This window comes from Pan paniscus, chromosome 8 (assembly GCF_029289425.2).
Source record: "Pan paniscus chromosome 8, NHGRI_mPanPan1-v2.0_pri, whole genome shotgun sequence".
In the NCBI taxonomy this organism is placed as follows: Eukaryota; Metazoa; Chordata; class Mammalia; order Primates; family Hominidae; genus Pan; species Pan paniscus.
This window is the reverse complement of record NC_073257.2, coordinates 146,143,833-146,171,345: the sequence shown is the minus strand read 5'-3', so window position 1 is coordinate 146,171,345 and position 27,513 is coordinate 146,143,833. Positions and strand designations below refer to the sequence as shown.

The window sequence follows — 27,513 nt, the reverse complement described above, 5'->3', positions numbered from 1 at the left end:
AAAATACAAAGTTCCCATACTCATGAAGACGATATTCTGGTAGGAAGAGTTAGAAAAAACAAACACACATATAAATGGGTAGTAGAGTGATAAGTGTTATGAAGAGGAATAAAGCAATACAGGAAATAACAAGGTCCATGCAATTAAGATTTCATTTTATAAGATTGGTAGAGAAGACTTTTTAAATAAAATAATATTTGAGCAGAGTCTCAAAAGCAGAGTCTCAAAAGTTTTTCACCATGTGCATGTGAGAAAAACACATGAGGAGGGGACAGCAAGCACAGTGGTCCTGAATTGGTGCAGGAGAGAAACAAAAAGCCAGTATGACTAGGTACAGAGTGATCAAAAAGAAGAGTGTTGAGGCTGAGTGCAGTGGTTCACACCTGTAATACCAGCACTTTGAGAGGCCAAAGCAGCCACATGGCTTGAGCCCAGGAGTTCTAAACCAGCCCATCTCTCAATAAAAAATTTTTAAAAACATTATCCAGGCATGGTGGCACATCTGTAAAGTCCCAGCTACTCCAGAGGCTGAGGTGGGAGGATCACCTGAGCTCAGGGAGTTTGAGGCTGCAGTGAGCTGTGATCGCACCACTGCACTCCAGCCTGGGCGACAGAGAGAGTCCCTGTCTCAACAAAGAAGAAGAAGGAGAATAAGGAGAAGGAGAATAAGGAGAAGGAGAATAAGGAGAAGGAGAAGAAGAGAAAGAGGAAGAGGAGGAGGAGGAAGAGGAGGGGGAGGATGCTGGGGAAGGAGAAGAAGAGAAAGAGGAAGAGGAGGAGGAGGATGGTGGGGAAGAAGAAGAAAAGGAAGAGGAAGAAGAAGGAGGAGGAGAAGGAGAAGGGGAAGAAAAAGAAGTTGAATAAGGAAGAAGAGGAGGAGGCGAAGGAGAAGAAGGAGAAGGAGAAGAAGAAAGGGTAGGGAGAAGAAGAGTGCAAAGTTGTGAGTTTAAAGGACTTTGTGTCCATTGTAAGGATTTTCTTACTATTTTTTTCCAGAGGAGCAAAATAATCTGGTGTGTTTTTAAAACAGTAGTGATTACCAGATAGAAAACCAAAGCAATAATTCAAGCACCAGATTATAGTGGCTTGGCTGGGATTGGTAAAAGTGAGGTCATAAAATAGGTTAGATCCTGAATATGCTTTGGTCCTTCATCTCCTGGGACCCTAACCCTCATATAACTGGGCAGGTTGACTTTCCTTCCACCTTCTGACACTCCTCATCTCCTCAACTCTTCCACTCTGCACTCTGGAATTTCAGTTCCATCAATAGCAAAATCTGTTGTGGCCTCAAATTCTTTTGTGAAAGCTTCCTTTGCTTTCTTGTCCAAAAAAGTCCAAATCTTCCCTAAAACATTGCTCCTGCTGCAGGCATAGGTAGTGGCTGTTTTCTCTCCCATGCCCCTCACAACACCAAGGTTAGAAGACATGGTTCACATCCTCACTGTTCCTCATATTCTCTTCCAGATGATTCTTGCTCTCAAATCCCACAAACACCCACTTTTGTTTATTGTGTCATCAGACCCTACTACACACTATTCCTCCTTACAACACTCATCTATCACTTCTTAGAACACTCATTTCATTCCCTTTGGCTCCTGACCAAAGTCTCTTTCCTCAACACTACCTCTGTCACATGTTTTACTGTTTTCTATACTAATGTACATGATCCTTTTAATCCTTCTTCCCAGGCCCTCCCATGGCAAAGACAAAGAAATGGCAACTAAAACCCATTCTGTCCTTCCATGAATAAAATTTCAAGCTAAATGAAGACCGCATGTCACAGAATCTTTCTCCAATTTTTTATTAAGGTATAGTCACGTTACTAGTTCTCACTAATAAAATGTGATCAAAGCTGATCTGTGCCACTTTAGGATCAAGGCTTTTAAAAGTTAGTTGGCCTCCTCTATGCCCTCTTCACTCTCCTGCCTATAGGATGTAAGAAAAATAAGGGTTTGAAAAAATTTAAAAGGCGGTGGAGTCTGGGTTCCTGAATCATTTATTGGAAGAAAATTGGCCACCAACTAGAAACACAGTTTGGTAACAGAGACATGATGTAGTTTTTTGGTTGTGTTTACAGCCACAGCCTAGCATATCTAACTAATAAGACATCTCTCATCCGACAACTTGCCTAGGACCCCACCTCATCCACCATTTCCATGGTAACACCCAAGACCTGACATTGCCAATAGCTGCACACTTTCTGTGAGCAATATTTCAAATATTCCTTTTTGATGCCAGTTGCATTGTTTTAGCTCCTTCCCGTTAGTGGTTACTTACCAAATTTTCAAAACACTATTCCATTGATGCTCACATTATTTTATGGTTCCTCGTATCTGTAATACCCTGATTTCTGATTTCTCTTCTTACATAGGTTAAATATAATAGAAAAGGATATACAGGCATATCTTGGAAATATTGTGGGTACAGTTCCAGACCACCACAATTCAGCAAAGATCACAATAAAGTGAGTCACACAAATTTTCTGGTTTCCCAATGCTTACAGTATGTGTACAACATACTGTAATCTAAGTGTGCAATAGTATTATTTCTAAAAAAAAAAAAAAGTACCTTAATTTTAAAATACTTTGTTGCTAAAAAATACGAACAATCACATAAGACTTCATTGAGTAATAATCCTTTTGCTAGTGGATGGTCTTGCCTCTATGTTGATGGCTACTGACTAATCAGGATGATGTTTGCTGAAGGTTGGGGTGGTTGTGTCAATCTTTAAAAATAAGACAACAATGAAGCTTGCCACATCTATTGACTCTTTCTTTCAAGGAAAATTTCTCAGGCCAGGTGTGGTGGCTCATGCCTGTAAGCCCAGGACTTTGGGAGGTCGAAGCGGGTGGATCATGAGGTCAGGAGTTCAAGACTAGCCTGGCCAATATGGTGAAACCCTGTCTGTACTAAAAATGTAAACGTTAGCCAGGTGTGGTGGCATGCGCCTGTAGTCCCAGCTACTTGGGAGGCTGAGGCTTAAGAATCGCTTGAGCCCAGGAGGTGGAGGTTGCCATAAGCCGAGATCAGGCCACTGCACTCCAGCCTGGGGGACAGAGTGAGACTCTGTCAAAAAAAAAAGAAAGAAAGAAAGAAAGAAAAACTTCTCTGTAGCATTTAACACTGTTGGATAGCATTTACCCACAGTACTTCTGTCAAGACTGAAGTCAATCTTCTCAACCCTTGCCATTGCTTTATCAACTACATTTATTGAATATTTGTTTGTTGTCATCTCAACAATGTCTACAGCATCTTCATCGTGAGTAGATTCCCTCTCAAGAAACCACTTTCTTTGTTCATCTATAGGAAGCAACTCCTCATCCATTCAAGTTTTGTCATGAGGTTACAGCAACTCAGTCACATCTTCAGGCTGCACTTCTAATTCTAGTTCTCTTGCTATTTCCATCACATCTGCAGTTATTTCCTCCGCTGAAGTCTTGAACCTCACAAAGTCATCCACTGAGGGTTGGAATCAACTTCTTCCAAACTCCTATTAATGTTGATATTTTAATCTCCTCCCATGAATCAGAAATGTTCTTAATGGTTTCTAGAATGGTAAATTATTTTCAAAAGCCTTTCAATTTACTCTGACCAAATCCATCAGAATCACCATATAAATGGCAGCTATATCCTTACAAAGTGTATTTCAAAAATAAAAAGACTTGAAAGTTGAAATTACTCTTTCATCCATGAGCTACATAATAGATATTGTGTTGTCACTTACGTAACAGCACACATTTCCTTGTACATCTCCATCTGAGCTCTTGGGTTACCAGGTGCATTGTTAATGAGCAGTAATATTTTGAAAGGAACTTTTTTTTTCCGTAGTGGTCATAAAATAGTCAGTATACCATGCCATAAACAGATGTGCTGACATCTAGGCTTTGTTGTTCCATTTATTGAGCACAGGCAGAATAGATTTAGCTTAATTCCTAAGGGCGATACGATTTTCAGAATGATAAATGAGCATCGGCTTCAACTTATAATCACCAGCTGCACTAGCCCCTAACAAGAGAGTCAGGCTGTCCTTTGAAGTTTGGAAGACATAGGCTTCCAAAGTTTGAGAAGTTTGGAGAAGCATAGGCTTCTCCTCTGTAGCAATGAAAGTCCTAGATTGCATCTTCTTCCAAGAGAAGGCTGTTTTGTCTACATTGAAATTCTGTTGGTGACTGTAGCCACTCTCATCAATGATCTTAGCTAGATCTTCTGGATAACTTGCTGCAGCTTCTTCATCAGCACTTACTCCTTAACCTTGCACCTTTATGTTATAGACATGTCTTCTTTCCTTAAAGCTTATGAACCAACCTCAGCTAGCTTCCAACTTTTTTACTGCAGCTTTCTCACCTCTCTCAGCCTTCATAGAATTTAAGAGTTAGGGCCTTGCTCTGGATTAGGCTTGGGCTTAAGAAAATGTAGTGACTGTTTTGATCTATCCAGACCACTGAAACTTTCTCAATATCAGCAATAAGGTTACTTTGCTTTCTTATCATTCCTGTGTTCACTTGAATAGCACTTCTAATTTTCTTCAAGAACTTTTTCTTTGCATTCACAGCTTGGCTAACCAACTCATACAAGAGTTGTAGCTTAGCCTTCAACATGCCTTTCTCACTAAGCTTAATCATTTCTAACTTTTGATTTAAAGTGAGGTATGTGTGACTTTTTCTTTCACTTGAACCCTTAGAGCCTATATTGTATGGTTGTTCATTGGCCTAATTTTATTATTGGTGTGTGTCAGGGAATAGGGAGGCCTAAAGTGAGGGAGAGAGCTGAGGAAATGGCCAGTTGGTGGAGCAGTCAGAACTCACACATTTACTAAGTCTGCTGTCTTATATGGGTACAGTTCATGGTTCCCCAAAACAATTACAACAGTAGCATTAAAATTGCTGATCACAGGCCAACATACAGATAAAATAATAATGAAAAAGTTTGAAATATTGTGAGAATTACCAAAATGTGACAAAGAGACACAAAGTGACCACATGTTGGCGGAAAAAAAAATGGTGCTGATAAAATTGCTCAACACAGGGTTGCCATAAACCTTCAATGTGTGAAAAACGCAGGCCGGGCATTGTGGCTCATACCTGTAATCCCAGCTCTTTGGGAGGCTGAGGCGGGCGGATCACTTGAGGTCAGGAATAGCTGAGATCAGCCTGACCAACATGGCAAAATCACATGTCTACTAAAAATACAAAAATTAGCTGGGCATGGCGTTGCAAGCCTGTAATTCCAGCTACTTGGGAGGCTGAGGCATGAGAATCACTTGAACCCGGGAGGCGGAGGATGCAGTGAGCTGACATTGTGCCACTGCACAACAGCCTGGGTGACAGAGCGAGGCCCTCTCTCAAAAAACGAACAAAGAAACAAACAAATAAACAAAAAACTTCAAGATCTGTGAAGCACTATAAAGTGAACAACAATGAAACCAGGTCTGCCTGTACTCCAAATCCCTTGTCCCTGTCACTTGATCAGTTACTTGCTTAAACCACAACCCTGATTAAATTTGGTCCCCCCCAATGTTGTATCTCTGAACTGATAGAGCTGAATGGGGATGGAAAAAAAAGCAGAGAACCATGATAACTAGTTTCTCCTAAATTCCCTGACACTAACTTCAGTTAAACCCATAATGGTGACACAAAGTTTTTCTATATTTCTTAAATCATCTATTCTCTCACTGCCTTTTATCTTCAAACGTACACCACCAAAAACTCATTCTCTATATGAGCTGGTGTTGTGTTTTGTGTCACTGAAAATACTGAGACCACCCCAAAAATCCTCCGTAAGATCACCACCACTTAGAGTTTCAGCATCTGTGCACACATACTTTGCCTTCTTTTTTCTACCTATGGATAAATTTCATCTTCTACTAGCCAAGGTCAAGATGTCTGCACTAGAATTCTTTCCTCTCCCGCTTACACTCAGGAATATTCTTCTAACAATTCTCCCTTTTTTCATGTCTGAAATTTTCGTCTCCAGTAACTCACTCTCCACAATAAATGCTACTTCTCTTATCTTAGAGTGTTACATTTACCCCATTCCTCCTTCACTTACTATGTAAATTTTTATAGCAAAATGTGTACAAAGCATTTCATGTGCACAAAGAAAAATGTATACAAAGTTTTATTTGTTGTCTCTCATTTTCTTCCCTCAGTGTGCTATTCACCCCAATCACAGTTTTGCCTCCCACTGCAGCTGTGCCCATCAACAAAACCCCTTGACATCACTAAATCTAGTGGTCATTCTTTGCCATCTGCTTGCTTGACACAACAGCATGATAGAGTAATTGTGATTCTTGGAACCATTTTCTCCTCTAGGCTCTCAGGACTCTATTCATCGTGGTCTTGTCCAACTTCTCTTTCTTGTCTCTCAGTGTTCTTTCCTGGTTCCTCTTCCTTCTCCTCACTTCCATTTGGTGTGTCCCAGTGTTTAGTCTTTAGACTCTTTTATTTCTTATCTATACTCTTGGGTGACTACCCCAATCAATTTCATGGCTTTGAAAAACATACACAATCTTTCACTTATTACAATTTATATATTCTCTGAACTCTAGGCTCATCTATTCAGCTATTTGCTATCTTAATTTGGATGTCTCATTGCCATCTTAAGCTTTACATGTTCAAGATTAACTCCTAATATTATCTTCCACCAAAAATCCACTGTTGCTGAGCATGGTGACACATGCCTGTAGTTTCAGCTACTTGGGAGGACGAGCCAGGAAAATTGTTTGAGCCCAGGAGTTTAGGGCTGCAGTAAGACTTTTACAAACAGAGTGACTCTGTTTCTGAAAAACCAATCAAGTAAAATCATAGTGTTCTTCTTATAATCTTACCTGTCTCAGTAAAAGGCAAATGAGTTTTTCCAAATGTGAAAGCCAACTACTTTGGAGAGTCCCTTAACTACTTTTATTTACACTACAGCTGTAAACCTCCAGCAAATCTTGCCAGCTCTACTTTTGACATATACCCAGAATCCAGCTGCTTCTCACTTCTTACTGCTACTACTGCTGGGCCCTGGCCCCCCTCACCTTCTATACAGATTCTTGTTGTACCTTTGGGTTGGTCTTCTCTAGATGCTGCCTTTGACCATCAACAAGCTTCCAGGATTATCTTTTTTAAATCTTTGGCAGAATGCTACCTTTCTTGCTTAAAATCCTATAGGGATTTTTATCTCACTTAGTGCAGAAGTCAGTTTTTTGTTTTGTTTTGCTACAAGACACTATTTGACCTCCAAATTTTGCCATTAACTCTTTGAACTCCTCTCCTATTGCTCATGTTCTTATCCTGAGCTCTTTATGTCAGCACACAATTTCTGGAAGGCCTAGGCAAATCCCTGCTTCAGAGCCCTTGCAGCAGGAGTTACATTTTCCTGCCATCTTTACTCAAATGTGAGTGAGGCTTTTATTGGCTATCCTTATCTCCTTTTCTTGTATATTCATTATAGGCAGAATAAAAGATGGCCATATCCTAATCCCCCAAACCTGTGAATATGTTAGGTTACACGGCAAAGGGAAATTAAAGTTGTAAATAGAATTAAGGTTGCTAGTTAGTCGACTTTACAATAAGGACATCATCCTGGATTATCCCCGTGGGCTCCACAGAGTTCCAAGAGTACTTCGAAGTAGGAGAGCAAGGCAGAAGAGGAGAGCCAGAGTAAAACGTGACTACGGAAGAAACACACACAGACAGGCAGCTTTGCTAGTGTTGAAGATGCAGGAAGAAAGCCATGAGCCAACATGAATGTGGATGGTCCATAGAAGCAAGAAAAGGCCAGAAAATGAACTTACCCCTAGAGCAACCTGATGGGAATGCAGCCCTGCCAATATCCTGATTTTAGCCCAGCGTGACCCATTACACACTGGGTCTATATGACCTTACACAACCAAAAGGTAGTAAGTTTCTGTTGTTTTAAACTCTTAAATGTGTGGCAATTTGTTACAGCAGCAATAAAAAGCTAACACCTACCTAAAGTTTAACCAACTTCTCAACATTCCTTTCCCCTCTCCGCTGTTTTATTTTTGCCATAGCATTAATTTCTTACTAATGTACATCATGGTTTGTTCATTTTTCTTATTAATGCTGCATCTCATTGGAATGCAAGTTCTGTGAAGGATGTAAGAACAGATATTTTTGCCTTTTTTGCTGATCGCTGTATCCCCATCACCCACAAGTGTGCCTAGAGCATGATAAATATTTATTAAAATTGTTGAATGAATACATTGAATATATATATGTGTGTGTGTGTGTGTGTGTGTGTGTGTGTGTGTGTGTGTGCTGATTGGTTATATTTAATTTAGATTCTCTCCATTGCTTTATCTTGTGCTTGTTAAGGACCTTTCTTATTTACTTACTGAGTTATTCAATAATTACTACTTCTGCCCTCCAGTAAATCATCTTGCAGCCCTGAGTTCTCACTTTCTTAACTCCAGTTTACTTGATCCTTCTCCCTATAATTCCATACAACATTTGAAGCAAAAATTGCCCTTTTTAGAGCACTTTTTAAAACACCTCCTCACTCAGAAAATATATCAGGAACAGAGGCATTTAGTGATTGTTGATATGCACTTGTTAAACATTGCTGACTGGTCAGCACTGTGAACATAACGGATTACCTTGTAAAATCTTTTATGATATATTTAATCTTAATTTGTTTTTGACGAATAATAATGAAACATATTAATCTTATAATTAGCAATAAATGAAAAACATAAGTTTATAATATTAATTTTGTAAAGTAATGACTATATATGTTGCAGAGACAAGAAGGTCATACATACACAGATGCCGTTATATGTTTTTACCCTAGAAAACTTAAAAAGATTCATCCATTTTCCTACCTAGATTTTATTTTGCTTTTGATCACTTTTCTTACCTTAATTTATATTTCAATATGGTATTTCATCTTCAATATTATACTTTTAAAAGTACTAGCTTCTAAGGAAAATAAAATCGAATTTACTCTTGAAATCACTTTTCATATGTATAATGTGATATCTACTTTATTCATATTATGTTAGATAGTACGCAATAGTTTGGAGTGGCTGATTGCCCCGTTCATACTATTCCAAGCAATATCTAAAGACAAATGCACTGAACAAACTGAGTTAAACTTTATCTGCTGAAATCTGCAGCTTATTTAGTGGCTTATGAGAAGAAACACACACACAGATTGAATAGAAAAGGATTTTTCCCCATTAAAACATCCTTATGTATTCTGATTGTGATTACATGGAGGTCATTTTTCAAAATGCCAAATGGTTTATTATCAGAATAAGAATGACACAAGCTGTGGTCTGACTTACATGACATTGAATCACAAAATGAGTCAGTAAAGTAAATTAAAAAGTGAGAGTTTTGCAGTAAGTTAGCACTCCCTCCTGAATCCTGCCTTGTAGAGTGTCATGATATATTGAACTATCAAGAGCATACTATACAAAACACACACACAGTTAGTATTTGCTCCAGAATTACATTATTGTAAAATCAATGAGTTGACATCATGTATGAAATTTTCCATGCAAGGCTTCAGGGAAAATTTTGTGTGGTCAAACTCAGCATTAGTCCATCCCATTGGGTAATTACAGCATTCAAAACTCATGCCGATTATTACGGCCATTTATGTCCATAATAACATCTGTCAATCTTCCAGCTATATTTATCTTATGAAGGTAATAGTGCTGTCTCACGTAGAAATGAAGAATATGTTAATTAAAGCAAATTGAAATTCTTACCCAAAGAATTGGAAAATAAGTGATTAAAATAAAAACAGATATCTAAGATTTTAAAATAAAGTTTGCTCTAATTTTTAGATCATTTTAATTAGTTCTCAAATAGAGTCCAAACAAAATAGCATATCACTTCCTTTACTATGGTTTTGCAAATACAGTTGTGATAATTGGTCAATATTGTTTGGCAGAGGACAATTTCATCTGAAAGTTTATGAGTTTGGCTTGTATTAGTTCTGTAAAGATTGGCTTTAATTCCAAAAATCACCTATAAGCCATCGACCAAATGCTTTCTGTTTTGTTTTGCAATATGAGTAATAATACTCATCATAGAGGTTTTAAAAAGCATCCTTAGAAACCAGTTACCTTCATCCAAAGTTGTATTTAAATCTACAGGTGAAGAAACCTAAAGTAGAATGGTAAACTTCATCCACGACCCAAACTGGCAAATAAAGATAACCCAAAATATTTTTTGTCAGCCAGCACAATGTTTTGTAGTAGTTGTTATACCTGTTTCTGTTTTTTCCATGATGTGAGGATGAAATGAACAGAGTCTGAAAACATCTCTGTTTAGAAGCTTCATTCCACTTTGGATAATAATTCCCTCTAATAACTTTTTTTTTTAACTTTCTGCCTTCCTTACCAATTGGCTATTCAATATCATATGGTACAGTTTACTTCAGAGCCAGAGCTTTTCCTCAAATTGTTATTATAATTTTTACAACTAAAATGCAAAACATCTATTTGTGTTATTATTAATCCAGATTTAATTTATTTATTTATTAAAGCATACTAAACAACCTGAGCACATAAATAAAATACACTTTTTAAAGGAGAGTGAAAAACAATCCTTTCATCATGATTTTTATCTTCTGTATTCAATGGTTTTAACTGGCAGTTTGTCTGTTTGTTTATTTATTCTTCAACCAATTTAAAAAGGAAAAACTATCCTGAGAAGGACATCTATATGCTATGAGCTAATTATCGCTGGTGCTTTTCTAATCAGATGACGTAGCCAAGTCAAGTAAATGTTCTTGAATTTGTTAATCTATAGAACTAGATTGTAATAATATATGTTTCACAGGATTTTTGTTAAAATTAAGTGGAATAATTTGAGAAATGTTATACCCAACATCTGGCAAACAGTAGGCTGAGTTGGTTCAGGGAGCGGGTGAGTTTTGTTAATCTATCGATTACCTTCATGCTTAGGACAATGCCTGGGACACTGCAGGAACTCAATTATAATTGTTCATTGAATCAGTGAATATATGAATAAAACCTACTTTCTATTTTTGACATCTAATCAGGGTTTATTAGTGCAAAGACACAGAATTGGGGATGGAGATAAGTCAATGAAAATGAAAGAAGAGTCATTATATAGAAATATCAAGAACAGTAAACATACACTAGTTAAAGTAATATTTGTTTGGAGGACATACATAATTTAAAGAGAAATTCTGTCTTTAAACATTAGGTTTATATATTACTAAAAATAGTAATTATCTATCTTTAAAAAATGTTGACTTCCTAACATTCTAGAACATAGAGGGAGAACTGTAATTTTGTTTTCATTTTTAGTTTGTATGTGTTAACAAAATACTACTGCTAAAATGTCCTTCTCCACTGACTTTAACTGATATCCAGTAAATGTGTAATACCAGCAATTGGAGTCAAACCTAGATTTAAAAGTGACATATGATTAGAAAAAGGGAAGTAGAGATACACATTAAATATAATAATCTGTTACCTAATACATAGAAAAAATAAAAAATACTTTTCATGGTAAGAAAAGGACCACTTCTCAGACAATGCTCCTTCCCTTATACTTAAAAACATCAGCAGTGATAGACGATCTTAAGAGGCTGTCTGTATTCACTTTCTAGTCATCCTGAAGGCCTTTTGTATGTTTCTTAAAATAGTTAATGAAGAAAAGCCTTGAAAAATATTTTAGCAATATCCACGGTCATAAGTTCAGAAATCAATTGTATCTAATGAAAGAAACCTGACAATCTGGCTTAATATTCAATATATGAGCTTGTTTTCCCACTGGCTCACATTTAAGGCAAGTAAAATGTGCTTTTCAGGGAATGATATATTTGTGGAGTAAAGATGATACACTTTGCAAATATTCTTCGGGGCAGATCATTCAAATGTATGTCCTGTTTAGAACTTTGCTGCAACTTGAGTATGTGGATGCTGTTAAGGACTGAATATCTGTGTCCCCCTAAAATCATATGTTGAAATCTTAACCCTCATTGTAATGATATTAGGAGGTGGGGCCTTTGGAAGATGATTAGGTCATGAAGGTGGAGCCTCATAAATGGAATTAACAACCTTATAAAAGAAACCCCAGAGAGCTCTCTTGCCTCTTTGCTTGCCATGGTGAGTACACAGCAAGAAGACGGCCTCTATGAAACAGAAAGTGGACCCCTACCAGACAATGAATCTGCTGACACCTTGCTCTTGGACTTCCCAGCCTCCAGAACTGTGAGAAATAAATACTTGTTGCTTAAGCCAGCCAACTTATGGTATTTCTGTTACAGCAGCCAAACTGACTGAGACAGATGCTGAGCTAGTCATTCCAATTTTTGATCACACAAAAAACCTAAAGCACATTTCCACGCCTGTTAAAATAGTTCCAGAAGTTATTATGATCATTTCCAAGAAAAACTAATCCAGACTATTTAAATCTATATGGTATTTCTAAAGAGAGTATGTTAAACATTAATCATTTTTTTGAAGTTACTTTCTTCTTTTTCAGAATTGAGCTGGTCTTTATTGAAATCATTTATCTATTTATTACCACTAAAACTAAATTGACTTATCTTTTGAGAAACAGAAGCAGGGCCCAGAGAGATTTCTTTCCTTGTTTTGCTTTCACTACCAATTTTCTTTTGCTACTAAAGTGTGCTGTTCACCTTCAAGAGCAGACGGAGTAAGTTTTATGGACTCCTGCACTCCTTTATATATGGCGGCAACCTGAGTAAATACAGTAAAGATGCAACTAGAAACCTTGCACTTTGGAAGATGACTTTAGTTTACAGAATCTGACTATCTATAGCTCTTAAAACTCTCGGCAGTAAAAATTTATAGCATCAGGAACGATTTTCTGTACCCCAGCACTGAGTCCTGCTTCAGGAAGAACATTCTTCCATCTGTATGAAAAATTGTTGCTAAGAGAAAATATTTTTATACCGATACATGTCTTGTGTTTTTGCTCCTTATCTAATATTCTAGATTTTCTCTTTAAAGACATTTTTCTTTCTGTTACTTGGGATTTATCTAGATCTCAGTTAAATCACTTATACCTAAAGGCACTTTTAGAGATTTATAAGGTTAAGGATTTTCGATGATGTAGATATTGTATTCAGTTTCTAAAAGTTATTGTCCCTATAAGTCAAGTATATTAAGTCAAACTTTTAAAACAACCTGGTATTTATATTAAATAATACATCAGAATAAATTATGAAGATTTAGAAATAGACTATATATTTACATTCTGTATTTTGTAGTTGAATTTATCTCGTTTGGTTCTGGAGCAAAGTGAGAAATAATCTTCCCTACGTTAAGCATAAATGGCATTCTAAATTCATACCAAACTTATACATGTACTAGTAGCAATCAAGGAAATATTCCCAACCATATTACACAAAAATTTGTATAAGCTTCAAGATTAATTATGGATTTCTGATATACAAAGCATGATGTATTTTTGAGTAAGAATACAGATGGAAGTTCCATTTTAGCTCAGTTTTACATTTTTCAAATTTACTTTCTCTCTGATAGCTAACTTAACTTTTCAACAAACAAGCACTGATCGTAAACACAAAAATAGCTGGGAAAATTGATTACACTGATCTCTGTGGAACTAACAAAGACTCTCTCTTTGACCAAACTCCAGCCAGGCTCCTCTGGGCCTCCTGTTCCACTAGGCTTTAACTTTGGCCCACAAAGGCTTCAACAAACACTAACATCATTTCTAACACCTCCAGGCCACATCCTTAAGATGACCCTAGGCTGCCTTATAGCACTTGTTTGAGAAAATTCAAGGCTGCCAAAATTTTTTCTATTTGTTTCATCCAACACCTGAGGACAGAGCTTCTGTCTCCCAGTCTCTCTGGGATGATAAGTATCTCCTATAATCTCCAGCTAGCAAGCACAGCTGGCCTGACCACAGTCACACTAACTAACCCTTTGTATTTTTTCACATCCTTGACTCTACCAAACTCATGCTCACCTCCTTTCCTATTTACTCCCTTGTTCTCTCTTTAGAATTTCCTGTACCTCTGTACAAATCGAAGTTGAGTTCAGTCCACAATGGACCCTTTTTTTCTATTGCAATAATTATTCCTGATTGAAATAAGTCCTTACCATTTTCACTAGTGTCTGGCTTTATCATTGGCAAAATAATTTCTTTATGTAGGATCTAGCACAATGGGAGAAATGAGCCAAATAGCTACCCACAAAGATAATGTTTTTCAATAATGATTGTATCTAGATGCCATGAAACAGTTGGCGTCACTTATGGGTTCACCCTTTCCAACCTTGGCAATCCATTTTACATTGCCCTGGCTCTGTCTCATTATTGACAGGGAGCTTTTCAAACTCCTGAGCCTCTGTTTGTGTTTCAGATGGAGTTTAAGTTAATTCAGCCTTCCTAACTTTCCACAAAAAATATCATAGCCTTATGTTTACACAAACCTACACACAGAGACATGTATGTACACACACATACACTTTCATGAAATACTTCACAAATTAAGATGACCAGCACTCCTAGCCTTCCTATGGGCAAAGTCCAGAAGAAATCTCTCATATTGCATATAACAGCAACAATATTAATGGATAATGCATATTTTTCAGGAGAGGATAGAAAATCTGTGAATCATTAAGAAAGCAATGTTAGGTCCAGGCGCGGTGGCTCACGCCTGTAATCCCAGCACTTTGAGAGGCCAAGGCGGGCAGATCACGAGGTCAGGAGATCGGGACCATCCTGGCTGACACGGTGAAACCCCATCTCTACTGAAAACACACAAAAAATTAGCCGGGTGTAGTGGCGCCTGTAGTTCCAGCTACTCGGGAGGCTAAGGCAGGAGAATGGCGTGAACCTGGGAGGCGGAGCTTGCAGTGAGCAGAGATCATGCCACTGCACTACAGCCTGGGTGACAGAGCAAGACTCTGTCTCAAAAAAAAAAAAGAAAGAAAAGAAACAAAAAAAAACAAAAAAAAAACAGCTATGTTAGAAACATTGTGGTTTGGCACCACAATACATTGATTAAGAATAACAGATGTTGTCAAGAAGTTTATTTTTACCCTTATATTTATAAGATTAATTCAATGCCAAATGAAATTACTAGTGGTATTTACTTTTCAATTTAAAAAAAATGATGTCACAGTTTATTTACAACACTGGTTCTTGAACAGGAACTATTTACCCCCAGGAGACACTGGACAATGTCTAGAGACATTTTTAGTTGTCACAACCATGGTTATTCCTAATGGTATCAGGCTGGTAGAGGCCAGAGATCCTACTAAACATTCTCTACTAAATAGTGCCTACAAGAAAGAATTATCTGGTCCAAAATGTTAACAGTTGCCAAGGTTGAGGAATCTTGATTAGAATATGAAGGTCAGAAAAATGACAACACATTTTTTAACAAAGAGTAAAAACATGATGCTCAAATCTAAAAATATTATATTGTTCTAATAATTGAGTGGTATTGATGTAAGAATTGACAGAAAATTCATTGAATAGTATTGATAAAACTGAAACTAATACGTTGTAAACTAATGTAATTTGGTCCAATGTTTCTAGTTTGACTGCAAGTACCAGAAACCTTTTAAAAAACAATGCATCTAGGGCATGATCAAAGGAAAATAACAAAGATGTAAATAATAACTTGTGAACAGCAATACTAATAGTATTAACATAAAAAGAGCAGAGGATGTCCCTAAATAACCATATAAAATTCAAGGTGAGCATAGCCTTAAAAGTTTAAAAATAAATGAAATGCACCTTGCATCTATTTATACCTCCTTATTTTCAGTAATTCCTGATCCTCTCACTTTCTTGTCCTCATGGCAAACAATAAGTATAATGAAGGACCAGGTGCCATGTCCGCCCAGGCTCTTCCCCAGAGAGTGCTATCTTTACTTAATCACTTACCCTCTGTACATCCTCCCATCTCCCTATCTACCTCTAATCCATTAATGTTTGACCATTTGCTAACTCTTCATGTATTAAGACCTTCCACAAAAAGCTTTTTATTTTATTTATTTATTTATTTATCTGTATTTGACAGATAATAACTGTGTGTATTTATAAGGTAAAACATGATATTTTGATTCATGTATACATTGTAGAAAGTTTCAACTGTTGGGAAAAGCGGAGTGTTTGGAGAAGCTGAGGCAGGGCTTGCGTGTCGACATAATATAAAAGAGTCTTGGAACATGTCCGGGGTCCAGGGTCTAAAATCCCTTGTGGCCTTTGGAACACCAAGCTCTGTGCTAAACGGTTGGAAGGCTACCCTGACACACCATAATCTAAGCCCAGGGCATAAAATCCCTTGTGGCTTGGATAGAATCCAGGGCTCGTGGTTCTGGAATGTGTCTAGACTTGCTGGCTCCCGGCTCTTTGCTCTCCCAGGATTGATTGTGTCTTGAGTTAAAAGAACCTGCTCTCCATTATCTCAAGTAGCAGAGCAAATGCTAAACCATCACAGCTGTAAATCATGTGCTTAATGCAACGTGCCCTTTTAACCTCCACATTCTCACTACCTGTTTCTCTGTTGGATTACCAATAAATAGATTGGGCTCCCAGAGCTCAGGGCCTTTGCAGCTTTCATGATTGCGATGGCCCCCTGGTCCCACCTTTCTCTCTCAAACTGTCTTTTCTCAATCCTTTGACTCCACCGAACTTCATCGCCCCCACGACCTGGTGTTGGGTCTGATCACCCCAACATTCAACCAAGCAAATTAACATATCTATTACCTCATCCTCTTACCATTTTTTTTTGTAGTGAGAATGTTAAAAATTTATTTTTCTGGCAATTTTGAAATACGCAATACGTTATTAACTGTGGTCACCACGCAGTGCAATAGATTATTGCACTAAAAATTATTCAACCAGTCTAAATGAACATTTGTACCCTCTGATCAATATCTCCCTTGTCCCTATCCCTTCTTCTCCCCCGCACTTCTCAATCTCTGGTAATCACCATCCTACTCTCTGTTTCAAGGAGATTGACATATTTAGATTCCACATATAAGTGAGATTATATAGTATTTGTCCTTTTGTCTTACTCCACTTAGCATAATGTTCTCCAGTTTCATCTGTGTTATCACAAATGAGAGAATTTCCTTTTTTAAGGCTGTATAATATTTCATTGTTTAAAATGGAATGCCACATTTTTAAAATTTATTTATCTGTTGATGGACACTTAAGTTGCTTCCATACCTTAACTATTGTTAATAATTCTGAAATAAACATGTGAGTACAGGTATCTGTTCCACATACCAATTTCAAGTCTTTTGGATATATACCCTGTAGTGGGATTGCTGAATCATATAGTAATTCTATTTTTAGTTTTTTGGGGAAACTCCAAACTATTTTCCAAAACGGCTGTACTAATTTACATTCCCAATGACAATGTACAAGGGATTCCTTTTCTCCCTTGTTAACACATGTTACCATTCATTTTTTTTTATTACAGCCATTCTAACAGGAGTGAGATGGTATTTCCATTTAGTTTGCATTTCTCTGATGACTACAGATGTTGAGCATTTTTCATATTCCTGTTGGCCATTTGTATCTCTTCTCTTCAATATGTATGGGCCAAGCACAGTGGATCACACCTGTAATCCCAGCACTTTGGGAGGCCAAGGCGGGTGGATTGCTTGGGCTCAGAGGTTCAAGACTAACCTGGGCAACATGGCAAAATCCCATCTCTACCAATAAATAAATACAAAAAATTAGTCAGGCATGAATGGTGGCATGCACCTGTGGCCCCAGCTACTCAGGAGACTGAGGTGAGAGGATGGATCACTTGAGCCCAGGAGGCAGAGGTTGCAGTGAACCAAGATCACAGCACTGCACTCCAGCTTGGGCAACAGAGTGAGATCCCATCTAAAAAAAAAAAAAAAAGAAAGAAAGAAAAAAAAGAAAAGAATAAAGAATAAAGAGAAAATGTCTTTTCAGATTTTGCCTATTTTTTAATAGTTTGTAGACATGACTAGAGACACTTTCTTGGCAAAGGCAGTACTAGAATTGGACCTAAAGTAGTTAGAAATTTTAGAGACAGTTTTTTGGGAAAGGGTGTACCATGTAGAAGATTCATGTTTGCCATATAAAATGGGTTTGTTAAATGACCAGTGGTGGAATTTGGGGAGGAAGGGGTTGTATTTGTGATGTGTGGTAAAAAAAATTTCAAATGGTTAATTAAAACAAGGTCACTTTGAACGATCTAGCATATGTTGATATTTTCTTTCTTCATTTGAAGCCTTGCTTAGGAATTTGGATGTTGAAACCATTTAAGATGTGAGTAAGCTTGACCTGATAGAACACACAAAATAGTTACTTGTTACACAGAAATTTCATAATGTCAATAGGTGAATATGTCAGAATAAGAAATGAAAGAATCTTTAAGTTGCTTTTAGATTGATTTATTGCCACGTTTAAACTAGTTTTACCAGAGAGAATTGTTTTTGCCTCATCAGTGTGGCTGAATCAGTGGGCTGGAAAATAAAATTTCTGAGTTCCATTTTTACTATGTGCCAGCAAGGAATTTGAACAAGAAACTTTGTCTAACTCCTTTTATACATACAAAAAATTAAATTGTAAAATGTCTAGCTTTCTGTAGTGATTAATGTTTCACTAACTGACCAAATCTACTGGTTAAAACATAGAGCTGTAATTCATTGAAAACTTCATGAAGATTACATGTCATTTTATAACTGCATTTTAAGTTTCATTTATTTTGCTTTATTTTAGGCATTATAGAAACATGGCAAATGGAGTACCATTTCAATATGTTTTAGTTTACCAAGCAATGCATCATGCATTTTGTCATTGAAGCCTTGTAGAATACCTGTAAACTCAGCAGCCATCTCTTCTAAATGTCTTTAATAAACTCACTCTGCTACTCTCTGGAAGGTGAAAAGTCTGATCCAAACTCTAAATTCTGATTCTCCTACAAACCTATTAAGTGAATTTATGACTTTGTTTTCACTTGAATGATATATTAAAATGAGAAGCTTCACCAGAAGGTAATTCCCTTAATTTCCCGTGATCTGCCTGAATTCCACACATCCTCTGCCCCATTCTCCTCTGAATCCTATCTGCCCCTGAATTCTCCTCTTAGCCTTCATCATTAATGTATTTGTCCATGAATGGCTGTTTCTCACTACTATTCATACATATTCTTTCACATTAAAACATATTTAAAAATACACTTTTCTCCAACCTACCACCCCATGACACTCAAACTTGCCTAAAACATTGTCCTGACTCACACCTTTGTTTTACCCCACTCATTTCTGGAGGTCAAACTACAAAGTGATGAACAAAACCAAGCACAATGGCAGTACAGGTCCAAGCGTTAAGATCTCAGTATGTGGACACACACTGAATGCTGGAAGACTACCCTGTTGTTTTTCACATCTTCAATCACAGAATGCAGAATGAGCTATCTGAACAGGCTTCAGAATTTTAACCTCATCTCTCCTCCCTTTATGCCATGAGATAATACCCCTTATTGCAAATCATCACCCTTCAGGAATACAGAAATGTACATATAAGTATTTAAAGAAATGATAGAAAAAGAAAATGGATTTTGTGGGTAAGTAGAAAGACAGGCTCTGAATCCACAGTTCTTGCACATTATTTCTCCAATGACACCTTCACTCCCATTTTTTAAAAAACTGCTCAGAATAACAGTAATATCTTACTGTAAAAAGCAGCTGTATAAATAAATTACAATAATTATATTCCATAACTGTAATCTTATTATTACAGAAAGTATTGTAAATAAACTATACATACAGCCATAATATTACAGAGCAAACACTGTGTTATTGAAATGTTAGATATAATGCGCTTCTCAATACAAACTAAAATGTAACTGCATTTCAATGCTGTAGCACTTATTAAGAATTATGGAAACTCAGTAGATGAAATACTGTTTTAATATACCATTTAAAATGTTAATAGTATTTCATTTTAAATGATGGAATCATTACTTATGAGCATAATAATCAGAATTATCTCCAGAAATGTATTTTAGACAAGTTTTAATGATGTGTTTTAAAAAATTTACTGAATATAGAACAACTTTGTTCTCAGCACTTTCAATAATTTACTAGTGATGTAATTTTTCAAGTTTGTTTACTCATAATAAATTCAAGTACATATGCAAGAAATGCATTTATATGAAAATCACATGATACAAGAAAAAGAAGAACATGACAAATGTTTGAAATTGTGATTCTAACCTAATACAAAACATCACAAACCCTTTGCACTTTACAAAAACACAGATCATAGTTTTATGAGCTATGGAACCATAAAAATGTCAGTAGTATTAGAAAGTTTTTTCCCGTGTACTGCATATGTTTTAATACTTAATTTTTTTACACAATCTTTATCTCTGAGTTTTTATTTGTGGACACATAGCTTCCAAACAATGGGGGTTGCATTCCATCAAATTAGAACATTTAGTTTATTTTCAATATCTTTGATGAATCTACATGTGTGGAAATATTTTTATCAATTTAATTGAGGTATAATTTATGTCCAGTAAATTGAGTTCTCTTAATTGGCAATTCAATTAATTTTCACACTTGATGCACTGGGGAAGGCACTGCTATAATCAAGCTACAGAACATTTTCTTTGCCCGCAAAGCCTCCTCCCACTTCCTTGCAGGGCCTCTGTGCCTCCATCACCCTGATCCATCCTAGATGACTACCAATCTCTTCTCTGTTGCTATAGACTAATTGTATTTTTTTAGAATTGTGTATAAAGAAAATCATATAGTAAGTTTTGTATCTGGTTCAGTGATTTTGAGACAGACGAATGTTGTTTTCTGATTCAGTATTACATTTCCTCTTATTGATTAGTGTTATTCTATTGTTAAAATCTACAAAATATTTTTATGCATTCTTTTGATGGACATTTGGGCTGCTACCAAATTTTGGCTATTACAAATGAAGCTTCCGTGAATATTCTTGTAGAAATCCATCTTTAGACATAAACTTTCATTTAATGCATTTATATTAATAGAAGTGCAGTTCTTACCTCAAAAAGTATGTGTATAATTGACTGTGTACGAAATTGCTAAAGCACTTCCAGAGTTTTAGTAATCTTTTATACAATCACCAGCAATCATTGAGAGTTCTATTTGTAACTTTTCACACATTTGCTGTTCTCAATATTTCTAATTTTAGTCCTAGTGGGTGTTAGATGACATGTAACTATGACTTTAATTTACATTTTCTGATAACTCACATGCTTCTTTTTTGGCCATTTGTGTATCTTCCTTTGTGAGAATGCTAACTCAAAGTCTAAAATAATCGCTCATTTTATATTGACTTATATGATAGTTTGGGCCTTCCAAAAAGCAAATGCTAAAATGAGATTAGACATGAAAGAGATTTATTGGGGAAACAACTGTGAAAAAAAATAGAGCCAAAGAAAGCAGGGCGATCTTTAGACCACAATGCTGGTCTGACACCTGTGAAGGAAAGGAAAGGGGAAGGAAAGTGAATTGGGTAGGAAGAATGTCAGACCACTGCAGCACCATATGGAAAAGACTCGAGTTGATGGGGAGTCCTGAAACCAAAGTAATCCACTAAGGAGTCCCCCATCTCATGGGAACAGGCCTGCATTAGCACAGCTGGTGTGCTCCATCATGGGTAGACACAGCAGTGACCAGCATAGCCTCAGGGAAAATGTGAGACAGCAGCAGGGGCCTGCAGTCAGTTGCACCTTCTCAGAAAGAGATTAGAGCCCCCACTTCCCACTCCACCCCACAAACCTTCTTTCTGCAGGTTCTAGCAATACTCCTGTGTGGTGCAAGTGCCTCTCCCTCTCTCTCTGAGGGGAAATGTAGAAGAGGAAAGTCGGTGGAACTAATTGCTGACCTGTTTGAAAATTTATGCTCAGGGCCACACTGCTACTCCTTCTATTTCTCCTCCATTATCCATTTTAAAGTCTTATCCTCGCTCTCACCTTGGCAGGTCTTACTGGCTTATCTGGTGTGACCCAAACCATTTTCTCTGCAGTATCTGAGCCCTGGAAATCACACTCTTATCAGGCCAGTATTGCTATATGTATTTAGTACCCAGAGCCACCTAGTACATCACCTGGGTTCAGCACATCTACAGCCCCCTGCGCTCACTGCTTGGAAGCAGTGTTACGTCTTCTTGTCTACCAGAGTCAATTGCCTCTGATTTATGGTGACTCCTCTTAAATCACACTCTTATCAGGCCAGTATTGCTATATGTATTTAGTACCCAGAGCCACCTAGTACATCACCTGGGTTCAGCACATCTACAGCCCCCTGCGCTCACTGCTTGGAAGCAGTGTTACGTCTTCTTGTCTACCAGAGTCAATTGCCTCTGATTTATGGTGACTCCTCTTCTCATCTGCTGGTTCCTGGTCACAAAAAGTCCAAAGAGCCCTGGCAGTTGCCATAACTTGTGGCCCAGTGGAATTCTTTATTTGACTCTGGCAAGAGTGTGCCACACTGGGAACCATGACCTTCAGTTCAATGGAAATCGGAGTTGTGGGAATGCATAACACAAACCATCTCAGTCTTAGAGACTGATTGTATATCACTTTTCATTCCTTGGCATCCTTTTTTATTGAGGACAATGAACCATATAAATCTTTAATTTAATGTATGTAATGCACCCAGAAGGATAACACCCATTCTTTCAGAGTGTTGCCTCTAAACTGGCATTTTAACTGTGCTTTTAGAAGGCTGTGTCAGAGCTCTGTGGGGCCAGCTGCTTCAGGATAATGCATTATGTATTACAACCATTGCATTTCATGATCATGGACTACTTGAGGTCTTAGGCTGTGCAGTAAAGAAGAGAAAGCAATAATAGGCATAAAAATTAAAAAGGAAGATGTAAAAGTGTCTGTATAGAATGAATATGCTATCTTCTTAGTAGAATACATTAAATAATCTGCTTAAAGAAACCAATTGAAACTATTAAGTTAGTTTAGCAGAGCAACAGGGCATAACAGCAATATACAAAAATCGATTGTAATTCTATATAGTGATAATAAACAAATGGCAATTTAAATTAAAATTACAACATAATCACATGAAAAAACATGAAATACTTAAAATATGCAACAAAATATGTGCAATGATATCAGCCAGCACAGTATTGACATAAGGCTATACATATAGAACAACGGAACAGGATGGAAGCAGTGATATGCAAAAAATTAACTTGAAAGAGATCATAGGCCTGTTCAGAAAACCTAAAACTATAAATCTTCCCTAAGAAAACACAGGAGAAGAGAATTGTCCTCAGCTTAGGCAAAGATTTATTAGGCAAAAAAAGCATTAAGTTAGAAAGTTAAAAAGCATTAATCATAAAAGAAAAAAATTATAAATTACACTCCATCAAAATTTAAAGCTCCTGCTTTTGAAAGATTCTAAACATCAAAAAGCAAAAGATATATCAGAGAAAATATATGTAATTATCTGTTAAAAAGCTCTAATCCAGAATAAAGACTTCTTTCTAACTCATTAACATGACAAATAATTTAAGAAAGAACTGGAGACAGAAAGAAGCAGAGATAACCAAGAAAGATATATAAATGGCAAAAAAAAAAAAAAAATCACACAAAACCCTGATCAACTTCATTAGTTGAAATACAAGTTGAAACCTCAGTGAGACACCACTACATATGCTACAGAATGATTAAAATTAAAAAGACTGGTCAAGGCAAACATTGATAAGGATGACTTCTGGTGGGAATGCAAAATGGCACAGTCACTTTGGAAACTATTTTGTTAATTCCTTGGATAGTTAAACATATACTTGTCAAATGATTTACCAATACCACTTTTAGACATTTACCCAAGAAAAATGAACACACATATGCTCCCTAATGCATGTGAATGTTCATAGAACTAGAAAGTGGTGTGGGCATACCACAACTGGTCTATCACACATGAATAAGCAAAAAAAATGACACATCCATACAATGGAATACTGCTTAGCAATGAAAAGGAAGGGAATATTGATACGCACAATATCAATAACTTTTTGTGAAAGAAGCCTGACACATGAGACATTGCATTGTATAATTCCACTTATACAAAATTCTAGAAAAAGTAAAACTATAGTGAAGAAAGGTCATCAATTATTGCAAGAGATGGGAGTAGGACATTGACTAATGCAGAAACTAATGCAGAAACTAAGGGGTGATGGTAATTTCCCACATCTTTGATTCTGATGATATTTAACTGATGATATATATGTCACAAATCATCTAAACATATACATAAAATCGGTGAATATTTCTATGTATGTCAAACCACAGGAATGGTGATTTAAAACAAAAGCACATTATCAACACTGTCATAATGAACCTCCAGAGGGCTTCAGTTTAGCTAGAACTAATGAAAGCATACAAAATACCTTCCAGAATTACTGCCTAAGGACAGGTGACCAGAGCACTTCTCCAGCAGCTTTCAGCCCTTGTGTGGTTTGTTACTTAATCTTGTCCATCATAGCTACGTAGGTTCTTGGGACAAGGCCCTGGAGCAGAAAGAAGAAAGACATCTGCTGTCCAGGGAGGCTAGATTCTTGTCTTCATGTTTGTCCTAATTAAAAAATATTATTTTCTTTCTTCATGTTCAGAAAGTTGGCCCTTACCTAGATGAAGTCAGAGTCTTGGTTTATAGCCAAAATAAAAGAGGGTTAAAAATCAGGAGTTTTGCCACAATGAGATATCATCTCACACCAGTTAGAATGGCAATTAGTAAAGTCAGGAAACAATAGATGCTGACGAGGCTGTGAAGAAATAGGAACGCTTTTACCCTGTTGATGGGAATGTAAATTAGTTCAACCACTGTGGAAGACCGTATGGCAATTCCTCATGGATCTAGAACCAGAAATACCACTTTACCCAGCAATCCCATTACTGGGCATATACCCAAAGGAATATAAATCATTCTACTATAAAGACACATGCACACATATGTTTATTGCAGCACTATTTACAATAGCAAAGACATGGAACCAACCCAAATGCCCATCAATGATAGACTGGACAAAGAAAATATGGTACATATACACCATTCAATACTATGCAACCATAAAAGGGAATGAGATAATGTCCTCTGCTGGGACATGCACGAAACAGGAAACCATCATCCTCACAAACTAACACAGGAACAGAAAACTAAATACCTCATGTTCTCACTCATAAGTGGGAGCTTAACAATGAGAAAACATGGACACAGAGAGAGGAACAACACACACCAGGGTCTGTTGAGGGGTACGGGGCAAGGGGAGGGAACTCAGAGGATGAGTCAATAGGTGCAGCAAACCACCATGGCACACATAGACCTATGTAACTAACCTGCATGTTCCGCACATGTATCCCGTTTTCTGTTGTTCTTGTTGCTTTTTTTTTAGAAGAAATAAAAAAAAGAATCAGAAGTTTTGGTTGTAATATCAAATTTGCCACTAACTGGCTATATGTGTTGCAAGAAGTCAGTTTTATTTCTGTGTCAAATTTTTCTCATTTGTAAATACAGGGGTTGAGTAGTTGTTTTCAACATTTTTTAAAAAACTAATATTGGTGTGTTGCTCATCCAACTGAATTTACTCAACAATAATTTATTTGACCACCACTATTGAGGTGTGTGTTTGTGTGTGTATGTTTGTGTGTGTATATATATACACACACACAAATATATATACACATACATACATATATATTCACATATATACACACATGAGCAAATATATGCTAATGAGAACTTCGGATACGTGACAATTTTCATATTTCAGTGATATAACTACAGAAAAAAGCAAATAAACTAATCATTTAGTCTATACAGTTTTATCATGGCTAAATGTTCATTTTCCATTAGCGATTTTGAAATATTAAAAACCAGCTACTGAGCTCTTTCCATTAGTAATTAATGCCTTTCAGTAAGATCTTTCCACTTATAGAAACAAATATATTTGTAATCCCTAAAGACCCTTCCTCACATTTCTGATTATCTGCTTCTATGTCTCTTGATTGCTCTCCAAAGATAGATAAAAACAAAGTAAACTATGGATCTTATAAAATATAGCATTTGTAATACAACAGTATTAGTAAATTCATGTAAAGAGGAAAACCATGAACCAATTCAATTGCATTTAATACAAAATGTCAACTATATTTCCAGTTTAGACACCCTCTGAAGAATAGATCAGAACTGTTTTGACTTGGACCGTTTGCTGTTACCTATAGGCTTTTGAGCATAGCATTATTTTCCCTCCACTGTGACAAATTTCACAAGAGAAATGGAATGTGGATGGGATTTTGTGTCATCTTCCATGCATTTGTTAAGTATAGATTTCCCATATTCTGCAACACCTTTGTGTTTTCAATTTCCTTATTTTCCTAAATAAAAAAGTGCTGCAGCTTATAATAATAAATACAGACAACTAAAAACTTGAGAACAAATCGGAGGATTATGCAGTGAGCTACAAAACCATTAACTGGGATTTTGGAGTGTGTGAATGGTTTTTCAAAAAACTAAAACGTGAAGCCAGATTGTAGTAGGTAACTTCCATTACGACCCTCAGTGATCCCCACCCACTTCCTAGTATTCCCCTCTTTGTCACACCTCCTCCCTTTGAGTGTGGGCTAGACCTAGTGACTTGCGTCTAAGGAGCAGGATTCAGCGTAAATGATTGGATGGCACTTCTGAGGTTAGACTTTTGCTTCTCTCTTAGATGATCTCTCTTCTTCTCTTAATTGCTTGCTTGGAGGGAAGCCAGTTACCATATTTTCACCTGCCCTACGGAGGGAAGCCAGTTACCATATTTTCACCTGCCCTATGGAAAGGCCACACAGCAGGAAATGAACTCAGAGAGATCTCCAGCTAATAACCAGCAAAATCCTGGTGTTTGACAGTAAGCATGTGAGTGAGCCTGGAAATGGGTCCTCTGAGGCCTGACAATGATCAGGTGAATAACCTTCAAAGCAGATCCTTCTTCTCCCAGGTGAGCCTTGAAAGGACTGTGGCCCTGGCCACCACCTTGATTTCGGCCTTGTGAGAGACACTGAACCACAAACACACAACTAAGCCACACACAGATCCCTGACCCAAAGAAATCATGAAACAATAACTGTTTATTATTTTAAGTTGCTAAGTTCAGGGATTATTTGTTCCACAGAAATAGGCAATGAATACACCTTGCTTCTCACAGCAAAAAAAAAAATCACTCACACAAGATACATAGTTCCTGATGATAGCATCAGATACTGAAGTCTATTTCTGTATTAAAGAGACTGAAGCTTCAGCATTTTTATTCAGCCATTTGGGGCCAAGCAAAGAGAAAATGGCATTTAAGGCAGATTACTTTTTCTGTAAGTCTTAGCTCATTTGCTTTAACTGAGAGTTTGGCTAATCTCAACCATTTTAGACCAATCTTAATTATTATAGTATTCTGTCAATAATACTTCGGTTCATTTATTGTAAATCTGAAGAAAGAAGCTATTTTTTGAAGATTCATGTAGTTTCTCATAATTAGATAAATTAAACAGTCA

At 36.8% G+C, this 27,513-nt stretch overlaps 1 long non-coding RNA gene across 1 annotated transcript in view; it reads right to left on the bottom strand.

The window, feature by feature from the left end:
- LOC117978247 (uncharacterized) overlaps nucleotides 1–27,513 on the bottom strand; it is a 194,753-nt gene that overhangs the window by 19,649 nt on the left and 147,591 nt on the right. Inside the window, exons 7-8 of the long non-coding RNA XR_008620089.2 lie at nucleotides 25,324–25,367; nucleotides 24,378–24,497 (exon numbers count right to left, since the gene is read on the bottom strand). This is a non-coding gene — a long non-coding RNA (uncharacterized LOC117978247). The remainder of the gene's footprint in view (nucleotides 1–24,377; nucleotides 24,498–25,323; nucleotides 25,368–27,513) is intronic.